Source organism: Dendropsophus ebraccatus, chromosome 5 (genome assembly GCF_027789765.1).
Source record: "Dendropsophus ebraccatus isolate aDenEbr1 chromosome 5, aDenEbr1.pat, whole genome shotgun sequence".
Classification (NCBI taxonomy): Eukaryota; Metazoa; Chordata; class Amphibia; order Anura; family Hylidae; genus Dendropsophus; species Dendropsophus ebraccatus.
In genome coordinates, this window is record NC_091458.1 from 19699200 (window position 1) to 19711951 (window position 12752).

The 12752-nt window shown below is 42.5% G+C and overlaps 1 protein-coding gene across 2 annotated transcripts in view; it reads left to right on the top strand.

Annotated features, from left to right (window-relative positions):
- SESN3 (sestrin 3) overlaps positions 1-12752 on the top strand; it is a 67258-nt gene that overhangs the window by 27176 nt on the left and 27330 nt on the right. The window lies entirely within an intron of this gene.

The window sequence follows — 12752 nt, forward strand, 5'->3', positions numbered from 1 at the left end:
GTGATTTGTTTGAGGGATACACTGGCTAAACTGTAATGGAGTCCCTAGTTCTCATAGTAGATGAAGGGTGGAATCTTCTCTACCTTCTTTGTCAATGATTGATTGGATTACCCCATCAATTACTCAAAGCAAAACAAGTGCCAGTAGATAAGTGCACACTGGTGTAAGCGTGACCATGCACATTTGATATGCCGAATGCCTATATGGTTAACAGCTTTTTCTCCCAATCACTTCCTGCACTTGCAAACTTGGTTCTGAATTTATTAAACTTTTTATATATACAGAACACAATGCACCTACAGAAGTCACATGAAGTTGGGTACATTGACAAGACAACATCTAATACATATGACAGTAAGGGTATGTCCACACAACGGAATCCCAGCAAATCACCCTTCGCAGATTCTGCAGCTCACGGCCGCGCGCCTCTCCACTGGTCCCATAGGCTTCATTCTATGGTTTGGCAGATTCCGCCATCTGCCCGAAGAATGAGCGAGTTCATTCTTCTGGTGGGCAGCAGAATCTGGCAAACCGTAGAATGAAGGCTATTTGACCACTGAAGATGCGGGCTGCGAGTGATCCGCTGGGATTCCATAGTGTGGACATACCCTAACAGTAACCGGTCAGAGGGGGAAATACACTTTACAAGAAGAACAATAGTCAGCTTCACCGACACAAAAAAAAAAGAAGAGAGAGAGTAGGAGAATATGCACCACTCACTGAGCCATTAGGGTTTTATATTCTGTGGATTTGGTGAACTGATCCCAGTAATACTATGTTTGGAAAAAGTGGGGAGAACGGTCAGATCTGTGAGATTTTCCAGACCCCTAATGTCCTCGACTCTACCCGTCCATGTGCATGTATTCCTAATGAAAAGTTTGGGCCCAATTGCATGGGGTGATTATTGGCCCATATCACTCTGCTGACGTACAAACAAATGCGTGTAATGACTTTGTATAGGAGTGTTGGTCAAAGAGGTTAATACTTATCTACAGACCACTTCCAACCTTTCAATAATTTTTTTTGTTTTACATGGGCCAGTTATCGGGATCCAATGTAAAGTGGTCTTTATGTAGGTTATGGGAAGAGGACACAAGAGAAGACATGTTGTTCTCTCTTAATAAGCCATGCATCTGATAAAGACTTCTATGTGATTGATATTTGTTGAACAACCATGTGAGATACAATGAGTAGAATCGATGAATGGAACTGAGCTTTACGAAAGACCGTCGGAATCTGACCAGCTCTGAGCTAGGCTTTTATGGCAACATGGATGTTTTAAGTGAAAGAGCAGTTAATAGGCTGGTAAGACAAGGTCCTACGTAGAAAGTTAGGTTAATGGATAGTAAGCAAGAATTCCCCTTATTTGAACAGGTGGATTTCCCCTTGTTGGGTGGTTCTCATTCATTTTCTCTGCAAATACTGAGCGACATTCTCAAGTCCTGAAGAAGTCAGTGGATTCAGTTGATCCGCTGACCATGTCGAGTAAAGAAAGATCTCCTCAAGCAGAAGAGGTTAGTTATAACTGCGGTCTTACCAATAAAATGTTTAGAGCTATATAGGTGATATTACCTACACGTCGGTATTGATTCATGGCTGTTTTTCAGGATCTTTTTTGGGGGTGGGGGGGTTGTGTTTCTTAGATGGGTTCTTAGAACTGTTAACGTTTATGAATGATATTTTTTGATTTATATTTTTATACTTATTTAATTAAATAAGTTGAATATGATATTTTTTGAGGCCGAGTAACTGATGTGCCCAGGGATGTCCCAAAAATTCCCATACTTAGTAGATTTATCCGCCAAACCTGATGGTCTTCTAATGTGTACGGGGCCTCCCGAATCTCCCCTGACAGATAAGGGAAGAGGATCAGGCATGTTTGAGTTCATCTGTCCAATCCTTTTGTTCTCGGAGAACCGAGTTGCCACTGGATGAGTCTGGCAGTAGCTTAGCCTCCCCTCTCTCCATTTTACAAAATGTAGATTCTGAGCCAGCATGGATATGTCACCAGCTTCCAATGCATCCGTACATTGATCAGGCATCTGCGGCGGTGGCTTATCAAATATTGAGGCCAAAGTTCTCATCTTTCGAGGAAGATTTGGCACACCTCTGTGCTCTTAAGATTGTTGGCTGGTCTTGACGAAATCAACGTCTTTGGACGACTTAACTTTTTATGTGTGTTAGTGCCAATCTGCTTGAGTCTTTGTCAGCTTTTGGAAAATCCAACCAGAACGAAAGAAACTCTGATGGTTAGAAAAAAGCCGAGACTTGCTAGAATCAGACAGAACTGAGTTTCCAGAAAATAGGAACCAAAACCTTTAAGAATTTCTAGGACTGACTAAGATCCATGAATTGCTATATGTGCCCTATGTAATGGTTTTGGAATGAAGTCGTGTTTGGGCGTCCGGCCTTGAGCTTGTTGTCAGAACGTTATGACCTTTGAGTCATACTATATACGATTTACACCCTGAACCTTGTTCATGGTATGTAACGTGTAGCTGTGTGACAGTAACCCACAGGAGGATCTCTGCAAATAGCATATTCTGTCTTCCTAAATGCTGATGGTGATGTTTTTCACTTATTACCAACATAGATGTTGTGATGCAGTACAGGTGATAAAGTATCGGTATGACTTTAGTAGGTGACTCACGATTGGGACTGTGTAGGGTGTTTTTCTTGAATTAGTAGATTTTGTGAACTTTTTGCTTGGGATCCAAAACCTACAGATAGTTCTTGAGCTCCTACCCCCTAAAGTGGTCCAAATACTTGACTAGTAGAGCGATTCTGGAGGCAGAATGTGCATACTTTCCAATGTCTAGCTAACCTGTTAGGACATTCATATTTTCCCAAGGGTATCTGATTCACAAGTAATAAGCTTTGTTCACACCAAAAGATATACCAATATAATATATATACCAATATAAAGTTGACCGTAGTTGATCCAGGAACACTGGTGACCTCTACACTACCAGTTACCCGTTGAAATAAATAGGGTTTATGCAGTTATAGAGTTGCCCAAGGCTTTTTGTACGTATTTGTGGCACCTAACATATTTGCCATAGGTTTGGCTCTGTACCCCGTTTCAGCCTATGGAGCAACAGGTGGGACACTGGATGCAAAACTTCTAGCTTGTGGTGGAAACTCAGACCCAATTAAAAGCTTTTGATATATCTCTTGGAACACCCCCTTTAAGGCCTGTTCGCATGCATAAAAAAAATTTTATTTGGTAAAACGTAGTGCAAAAGTTTAAACTTTTTTTTTTTTTTTAATTCTTCAAAACTTCGACTACTTTTGACTTTTTATTATTCATATCTGTATACTTTTATGTTGTGCAATGGCATAATATAGAATACCATAAAATATGTACATAATTCTTGTTGGTTTATTGTGTATATTACTATAAATCACATGATTGGCTTTCAATAGATCTAGCATGTACAATGAGCGTCAGCTCTAGGTTTCCTGGTCAGACGGGATTGATCACCCTGGTCAGGAACACGTTGGGTTCCTAAAGGGCAACATCAGCAAAAAGTTGGGGAAAAAAAAACAAGAAGTAAAAGTTGATGCGGGGTCAATGCGGGGCCCCCTCGACACTTTTACTTTCTGTCTTTTTAAAAATTTCCCTTTGTCCGACTTCATATTCTTCCGCTTAGTAGACAAATAGGTTAAGAGCCAAAATGCCAAGAGTTCAAATAGCAGAATGGGAGAGTGATATTAAAAGTTCACATGCTGCGATAGCTTAGATAATCCTAAAAAGCAAAATCCCTGTGGCGTTCAGCCAGTCTACGTCTTCAGAGAGTCATGTGGTTACATTATATATGCTGAATGCACCGCGCTCAGGGCAGGATTTATTTCACTTTTTTTTTCTTTCTTTTAAATTTTATGGTTGGTTTTATGTAAGGAGTAGTGATGAGTGACGGCTGTAGCTATGTTTTAATGGCCGTTCTAGGGCTGCATGCAACGGGTTCAGACAGTTCACTTATCACTAGTAAGGAGTCTTATTCGACCTGATCATTCATGTATCTGTTCTCTAGAATTCCCACTTGGGAAAAGATTTTCTACAGGCTACTCTGCAGGTGTTGGTTATGTAGTATTCGAAAGTAGTTCCACAAGATACTCGCCTTTTAAAAAAATCTTCCTCTTTCTTGCACTGCCCATCTTGATGGTAAATAACGGTGACAGATTTAATAAGATTTTTCTTTTATCTGAGCCATCCTGGAGCACTACTACTCCCTGCCAAACTTCTACACCCTTCAGCCAATGACATCTAATGGTGGATTGTCATTTTTTTTTTAAATTGATACAAACTTGTAGAAATTTCCTTTGCGACTGCTGGTTGGTTCCACTATTCTGCACTACCTCAAGTCCTGGGGATATCTGAGTACTGGGAGCCATTGGTTGACTGCTAAAGGTGAAGCCAGGTTTTGTAGTTTAGCACTCCATCTCTTGTCACTTTCCAAGCCTATTGGTTGTCTGAAACTTTACTATTTTTCTATACTTTATAATAGCACTCACTACATACAGGAATGCTCTAGCATTGGTTACATATTCAGCAATTTGTTGGATGGAGAAGCAGAGAGCGAGCGATGATGAAGCCGGGGCACTTTGCACGTTTTCTTACAGTAGACAAGGTTGAAAGATTTAACCAGGTACAGGTAGCTGACTCATATCACACCAGTGGCAAACCGCACGAAGAGAGGAACTTAGTTTTGTAATGGAACATTTTGCACAGTCTGTTCTATAAAAAACAACCTGGCGTGACATATATATGCTGCAGATTTATTGCTTTGAAGGCAATTCCAACAGGGGGGGGGGGTGGTCGGCGAAATTTCAACACGCCTGATCCTACTTGGGGAAGACCCAGGAGGCAACCAAGCATATTAGACAGTTGGCCATTTTGACGATTTTATTACACGGTGTATGGAGACCACTTGACTATTCGCTTACCTTGTTGGAGGTGGAGTGATCAGGATCAAGAGGTGAAATGCATACTCGTAGGTGGAATAAAATAGTTTCAGCTAAATTATTGTTCCCCCTACGACTATCCTCGGTGTTAAAGTTTAGAAGGTATGTGGTAACGGCAGAGATCCTTGAAAGAACTACGAGTAAATGTTCTGCTGACTATGAAGGTTTGGGTTAAGACACTGAAATAAAGGAGTCATAACCCAAAGCCTATAATGGTTGGACTTAATGGTTCGTTTGCTCCTCACTGTCGGCCTGTGGAATAGGGCCTTTACTAGTTGACTACATAGATGGTTGGGTGGGTATATTCTGAAATATTTGGGTTGATATGTACAATTTTGCAAGCTTCTAAAGGTGATGCCAACCTTCCTTTGGCATACCTTGCGCGGTCTTAAGCCCTAAGGCAGCCTGGGCTGCATTCAACTTCTTCAGCCACCGGTATTCAAATGCCACGCGTTCAAGATTCACTCATCTCTAATTTTATCCATTCTGCTCCCAAGCGCTTACTTGCTCCCGTCTTCTTGTTTCGGAACAAAACTTTCCAAGATGAGAGGAGGGCGGGCGCCAGTTGCCATTATCACAGGGAAACGATATAAGCGCTGAGGAGCAGAACGGGTATGACCTTTTCAAACAACTCCTTTAAGAGCTAAGTTGTCTGAACCCCCAATATTGGCTGTTTTCTCTGTGTGGGAAGATGCCGACTCTTCTCCGACAGATGATGATTGGGTATAGAAGGATCAGGCATCTTATATTAGAGGGAGATAAGCCAATTTCAGAGGTATTTGGCCGACTCCCAACCGTAACCATGCACGTTTCAAGATGGAGAAGGGAACAAGGGTTATGGTTAAGTCCAACATTCACGTTTTCCTGGCATCTTCCATCGAAGTAGACTCAAGACCCTCATCCTCAAAAAAACATTAGGGTATCCCACCAAAATCAGTAGATTCAGCAACATTTATTTTAGCTCTATTGCCAGGTTTACTCGTGCTTAGTTTTTTTTTTTGTTTTTTTTCTTTCTCGGTCCTGTATACATGTATAATTTATGCGCATATTCTGCATTCAAGATAAGCCACATCATGCTAAAAACAGCAGAAGCGTGCTCTCAAAAGGAGATGTGGCCAGTGAAAAAAGGAAGTAGCCAGATGGGATTAAGAAAAACCTATATAAATAGTTACAAGACTCTCGTGTGTATGTGCGGGGGTGATAGCTGGGCATGCATGCCAACGTATACAAACAATATGCAAGAAACCTTTTTGGGTTTAAGGAGCTGACAATACGGAGTTGGCTCACCGCGACCCAACCACTGTGCGGCAACCATTGGTTTATGTAACTTAAACCGGTATTGGAGTATTACATTACGGCAATGGTATAAATAGGAATTCTCCCATAGTCTAGACCAGGGTGAGGAACCTTTGCCGCTCCAGCTGTTGCAAAACTACAATTCCCATCATGCCTGGATAGCCGTCGGCTGTCCAGGCATGATGGGAATTGTAGTTTTCCAACAGCTGGAGGTCCAAATGTTCCCCGCCCTCCTCTTTATGCATACCACCATCCGTTCACGCCATTGACCTCCAAATAATCACAACCAATTAGAACTGCGATATTTAGCGCTTGGTCAACGCTGGTTGCTTCATTGGGTATTTACAAACCGGGAAATAGCTGATACAGTCTAATCTGCTTCCTGATAACACGGCTCTGGCGATACGGTTTATATTAACTAAGCAAAGCTGTGCTGGGATTAGCCAAGGCCGGTTGTATCCTTGGTTTCACCATGTCCCGTCCCTTTGATCGTTTTGCAGAAAACGAGGCTAGGACTGAGAATTTTGGGGGTGAAATGGGCATGGCAGCCATTGTGTTATTAACATGATAATAGAAAACAAAATAAATAGTAAGGCAACTGTTCCCTACCCTTAGCTATATAACATATTGCGTGCAAGTCATCGGAGTTACTAAACTTATGACAAAAGAATCTTCCCTCATTGTTGGTTCCCGGGTCGGGGGCACCAGAACCACTTGGAGATGCCACCATTGTCTTCAAGGCTTCCCATCCTAAAGAGCTCCAAGACAGCCTATAAAATATTCCTGTAAAATTCTTGGCCATCCCCTTGATGAAAGCCCATCAACTATACTACCTCCTGAAGATCCTTTAAGGTGGAAGTGTCTGGTCTGTCAGGATGGTACGTGAACTGAAGAGAGATTGTCATGGGATTAGTACATGCTGTCTGTCAGTGGAGCCTAGCAAGGCCTGAGATAATACTGACCATCATGGATGTGGGACCAAATAGAGCAGTGCTCTCTGCTGCCACCTCTGTCCATGTCAGGAACTGTCCAGAGCAGCAGCAAATCCCCATAGAAAACCTCTCCTGCTCAGTTCCGACCATGGACAGAGGTGGCAGCAGAGATCACTTTGTCAGACTGGAACGAATACACCACTTCCTGCAGGACTTACAGCAGCTGATAAGTATGGAAAGACTGGAGATTTTTAAATCCAAGTACTGGAAGATCGAAGATTTTTAAACAGAAATAATTTACAAATCTATATAACTTTCTGACAACAGTTGATTTAAAAACATTTTTTTCCTCTGGAGTACCCCTTTAAAGGGATATGGTTAATTTCCACATAGTGACTGGATACAGACCTGAACTCACAACACTAGATACGGCTGTACGTTGCTGAAACACAGGTGCATCCTGTTTAACTGCAGCTGAGCTTCAGTGTCAACTACTTTCTTCTGTTATTTCCAATGTTTTGTTGTTCAATTTCAGGTCTTAGCATTCGTGTGTTAAAGGGGAACTTTATTACTTTAATCTTGATGGCCTATTAGGTCGGCTATCAGTATTAAACTGGTGGGGGTCGGAATTAGGTAATTAAAAGGGCCACAGCACATAAGCAAGTGCAGCACCTGATTCGTTGCTCACTAAGAGCAGCGCCAGGAGTTTTTTAGTGGCCGTGCCTGGTACTGCGTCTGTCCTGTTTATTCATTTCAGCCCAAACAGCAGAAAACTTAAGAGTTATCCAGGATTACAAAAAACCTAGTTGCCTTCATAGAGGAATAGCTCACACCTGTCCTCAGGTTGTATGCAGTATTAGAGCTCCGTTCCATTGAAGTAAATGCAGACCAATTGAACTTAGGACAGGGGTGATGCTTTTTCTGAAAGAAAGCAACTATGTTTTCATAATCCTGAATAACCCCCTTTAAGTAGACGTGCTTAGCTAAATTTTTTAAGTTTCCCAGCAATTTTACCCCATATAATATCACTCTGTTGTAAGGGTTAAATTTTCCCAGAAGATCTATGACTCCCAGAAGCCACTGAGTTTTATCTGTCAATTCTGGCAAGACCAAGGCCGAGGTCATGGAAGTATTGCGGCTCCGTCCTCCGGCTTCTGCAGCGATATCATAGACATTAGAGGCCTATCTGCATTGTGAAAGCTTCTCTGTTACCGCAACCCACTCTAATCTGAGCAAAATGCAACTCTTTGTAGGAGAAAATCCCTGACTTGTCACTTCTCTGCCGCTGTAATCTAAGCTGGAGAAGTTTCCACTCCCAGAATCCTCTGTGATAATATACAGGCAGACATTCCTGCACGTGCTGAGCTATGGCTTCCTCTTCTGGTTTGTGATAGCCCTGGCTCAGATTCAGAGCGAAAGCTGAAAGGCGGCGAAACTAGCCTGCCCTCCAGTGTGTACGACCCCCAGCCTTCTAGAGGTGCCTGTCCCATATATCCTTTTTTCTATCTATCATATTTATCTGTCCGTCCGTGCATCTATCGATCTATTAATCCATTCTATCTAACCAACTATATATATATATATCTATATATATCTGTCCATCTAATTCATCCATGTCCATCTATCTATCCGTCCATACATCCATCGTATCTATCTACCCATCCATCTATCCATTCTCTATCTATCTATCTATCTATCTATCTATCTATCTATCTATCTATCCATCCCTCCATCATATCTATCAACCCATCCTCTATCTATCCATCCACCCATCTATCCATTGTATCTATCTACCCATCCTTCCCCTATCCATCCATCCATCCATCTATCGTATCTATCCATCCATTGTATCTATCCATCAATCGTATCTATCCATCCATCTATCGTATCCATCCATCCATCCATTCATTGTATCTATCCATCCATCGTATCTATCCATCCATTGTATCCATTGTATCTATCCATCTAATCATTTTATCTATCGCGTCTATCTGTCCATTCTCTATATATCTATCCATTCATCCACCCATCCATCGTATCTATCTACCCATCCATCATCCATCCATCTCATCAATTTATCCATCTATTGCATCCCATTTTATCGCATTTATCGCATCTATCTATCCATCTATGTGTCCCACGTTTATCTTTTTTCTATAGTCCACACCCTGTTTTTTGTATCTATATCGCTGTACTTCACATAGCCGATCACCCAACTAGAAGTTTGTCTCTTTGCATTTATAGATTACTGTCACAAGTGATGTCAGCGCCCCCTATGGTTGTCCTCATATACAGTGTGACCCCCCTGGAGATAAACTCCCTGATCTGCCCATAGCAACCAATCACAGCTCCGCTTTCATTTTTCACCTCCTTCTGGTATACTGAAAGCTGTGCTCTGATTGGTTGCTATGGAAATAGTTTTTCTCACAATTTTTGTTAATCTGCCATAGTGTGGCCCCTGGACTACATTTATAAAAGGCAGAGAACCCGCCTCCATTGTTCACTACTGTTATGGTGGATTTCTAATAGGTGGTGCCAGCCATATCACCGTCCATATGACAGGTACCCACGTACCGCACTGTGGTGCCACATTGTCATCCCGAGCTGCAGATTGGGAGACTTTTGTGGTCCAGAGGTCACTCCAGGTCGCTGCACTTTTCTCCTACATATAAACAGGAAGGTGTGTCCTTCCCGTCCAATAGCACATGGCCTGGGGGCAAAACGTTGAGCGCAGTTGCCAGCGACCTATGTATCAACAAGTTATGGGAGACTTAGTCATGGTGGCCGGAGGGTGTTGTTTACTAACCTTTCACCGAGTGATTCACAGCCTGGATGAAGAAGCGTTTTTTTTTTTTTTTTTTTCCTTTCCAAAAACAGCGTCATTCTTATCCTCAGGCTTCATCTGGTATTGCATTCACCGGAATGGACTCAGCTGCAATACCGGACATAGCCATGGACCAGAGTGGCGCTCTTTCTGGACAAAAAGCAGACCTTCGTTGCTAAGTTCAAACAAGTTGCCTATCGCTCATCTCAAGCAGTGAAGGAACTATAGAGGTCACAAACCACTCACGCCACAATCGCAAAAAGGTCACATATCCTGGATTTTAGCCCCAGATGCCTAGGCGTTCACCACTTTTAACCGTACCCAAATCTTTGCAGGACCACTGGCATCATAGACCAAAATAGGACTCACTGCTCGTCATGGGATCAGGGGTCAGAGAGTATTATTTTATTAGGGCACAGATGTGGGCAGTGGGGCATGCAAAGGGGTAGTTAGTACTGTTTGGGGCAGACAGGGTATTATTGTAAGAGGGCAGGTTTACTGTGTGATGGGCAAGACTGCTTTGTGGGGCCTAAAGGGAATACTATTACTAAATTGGGGGGAGGGCACAAAAATGACACTCTTAATGTGTGGGGGTATTATTTGGTCCTTGTATAGTATTAATGGTAATATTGGTCTTTTTATAGTGTATGTTGTTCAGTAACCAAATGAAGTTAATCACAGTATGGTGGTAATATTTTGCTCTGGTATAGTAGTGTCATGTGTATCATATATACACATATATAGGTAGGTTTTGATCCTGTAATGCTTCATTTTTCCTCTAGAGGCGCTGTAGGGAAATTGAGCGCTTACTTGCCAGATTATCCCAGAGATCATAGCTGGTCTTTGGTGAGGAATGGGGGGGTGGGGGTCTCAGCATGGGAACGCTTTTTGATCAGCTTATTGTCATGGGACCTTTCTAACACCTAGGACAACCCCTTTAATTATGACCTCCTGACAATAACCAGGGATTTACCGTTTGTAACCACCATGTTTAGACAGATTATAGATGGTTCACGGTGCTGACATTCAGGCTCAGGCCTCTTTATGTTCACTAAGCCTCCAGGTTAAGTCAGCCATGCCAAATCAAGTTCATCAAAGGCCATGTAAATTGTATGGCCCCTGTTTGCTTAGTGGGACTGAATGGCATATAGCATGCCAGGTCAACAAATAATCAAAGGATTAGAGTTGGCAAGTAAAGTGGACGTCCTTATCTTTTCGTTCTTTTCCGTCTTGCTGTGGAAGTTTGTAACAAACTTAATGTCAATACTTACAGGGTTCAATTCCCAACAGAGGCCAAAGCCGCATGGAGTATGAATGTTTACATGGCCTTAAAGGGGTACTCCCATCTCTACGGATAGAGGAAAACAGCGTGAGATGGGAATACTCCTTTAAGTAAGATACTACTGATAGCTTATTTGCAGAGATGATTGAATTCCCTGATACTTGTTTTGGGTCCAATTTGGTTCATTCGACTTAGAAAAAAAATCTAAATAATAAAATTTAAAAAAAATCCAAATTGCGCTAACAAGTGTTCCTTTTGTCAATGTGGAGTGCCCCTAAACCCTTGGATGGCCTCCAATCGCTGCTGACATTATCAGTGTAGGGACACACCCTATTGCCGACAGGAAGGGTAACGCCTAGTTGTCAGTTTATCAGTACATTTCCAGGAGGAATAGCTAGAAACAACGCAATGCTTTATATTATAGGAGTACTAAGTATTTGCTAGAGCACACGAATGGAGCGTTATATTTTTTTGTTAATTTTTTGTGGCATGTGGTATTGCATAGTCATGTATGTGTATAGCGCTGCTTGTGTGTTTTTCTTGTTGTGTGTATTGTGTCCTTTCTAAATTGTTGTAGAAAAAAAGATCGATATTACCGAGTTGTCTTGGGTTTCTTTACCCTTTATTAAGTGTTGTCGCCACCTATTGGCAAGTATATTCTTCTTCCTTGATCATACAGCGGTCTTCTATAACTTTAAGGGGTTATACAAGTTTAGAAAAAGCTCAGCTACTTTCTTGCAAAAACAGGCCCACCTCTGTCCTCGGGTTGTGCGTGGTATTATATTTCAGCTCCATTTACATCAATGGAACTGAGCTGGAAAACCCACACCCAAACTGAGAACAAGAGTGGCGCTGTTTCTGGAAGAAAGTGGCTATGTTTACTAAACCTGGAGAACCCCTTTAAGTTTGGGCCTACACAATGATTTTGACCGCAGCAGGGGTCATGAGACCAAAGACCACCATGCCACATTGCACTGATCACGCTGTGTTGTACCTAAGGTCACTGAGTCAGGTTGTGACCTACGACAGTGGATATCGGATGGATTTCTTGTGACTACAGGGTCACATTTGATGCCACTTTTGGGTCGCAGTGTGATCCAGCCTATTTACCTCGAGCACGATGGCGATCTTTGGTTCGATGACCCCTGTCGCGGCATAAATCACCATTTAGCCCTAGCCTTAGAGGGGTGGCATGATATTAGTTAGTGAGGCAGGCATGGGGCAGAGGTGCACTAGTAGACCCAACGTATGGGAAAGAGAAGCGCTATTTCTGAGAGAGGGAGCCTTTTTCTAATCTTAAAGGTGAACTCTGTGCTAGGGAGGGTGAAAGAAGTAACATGCTCTCAGCTCTGCCACTCCAGCGCTGGTGCCATTATCCGGTCTGAGTGGGGACCTGGGTTGTGACCTGTTAGACCCGCTCAGTCGAGGCGGACCCCACTGCAGCTGCTGACTG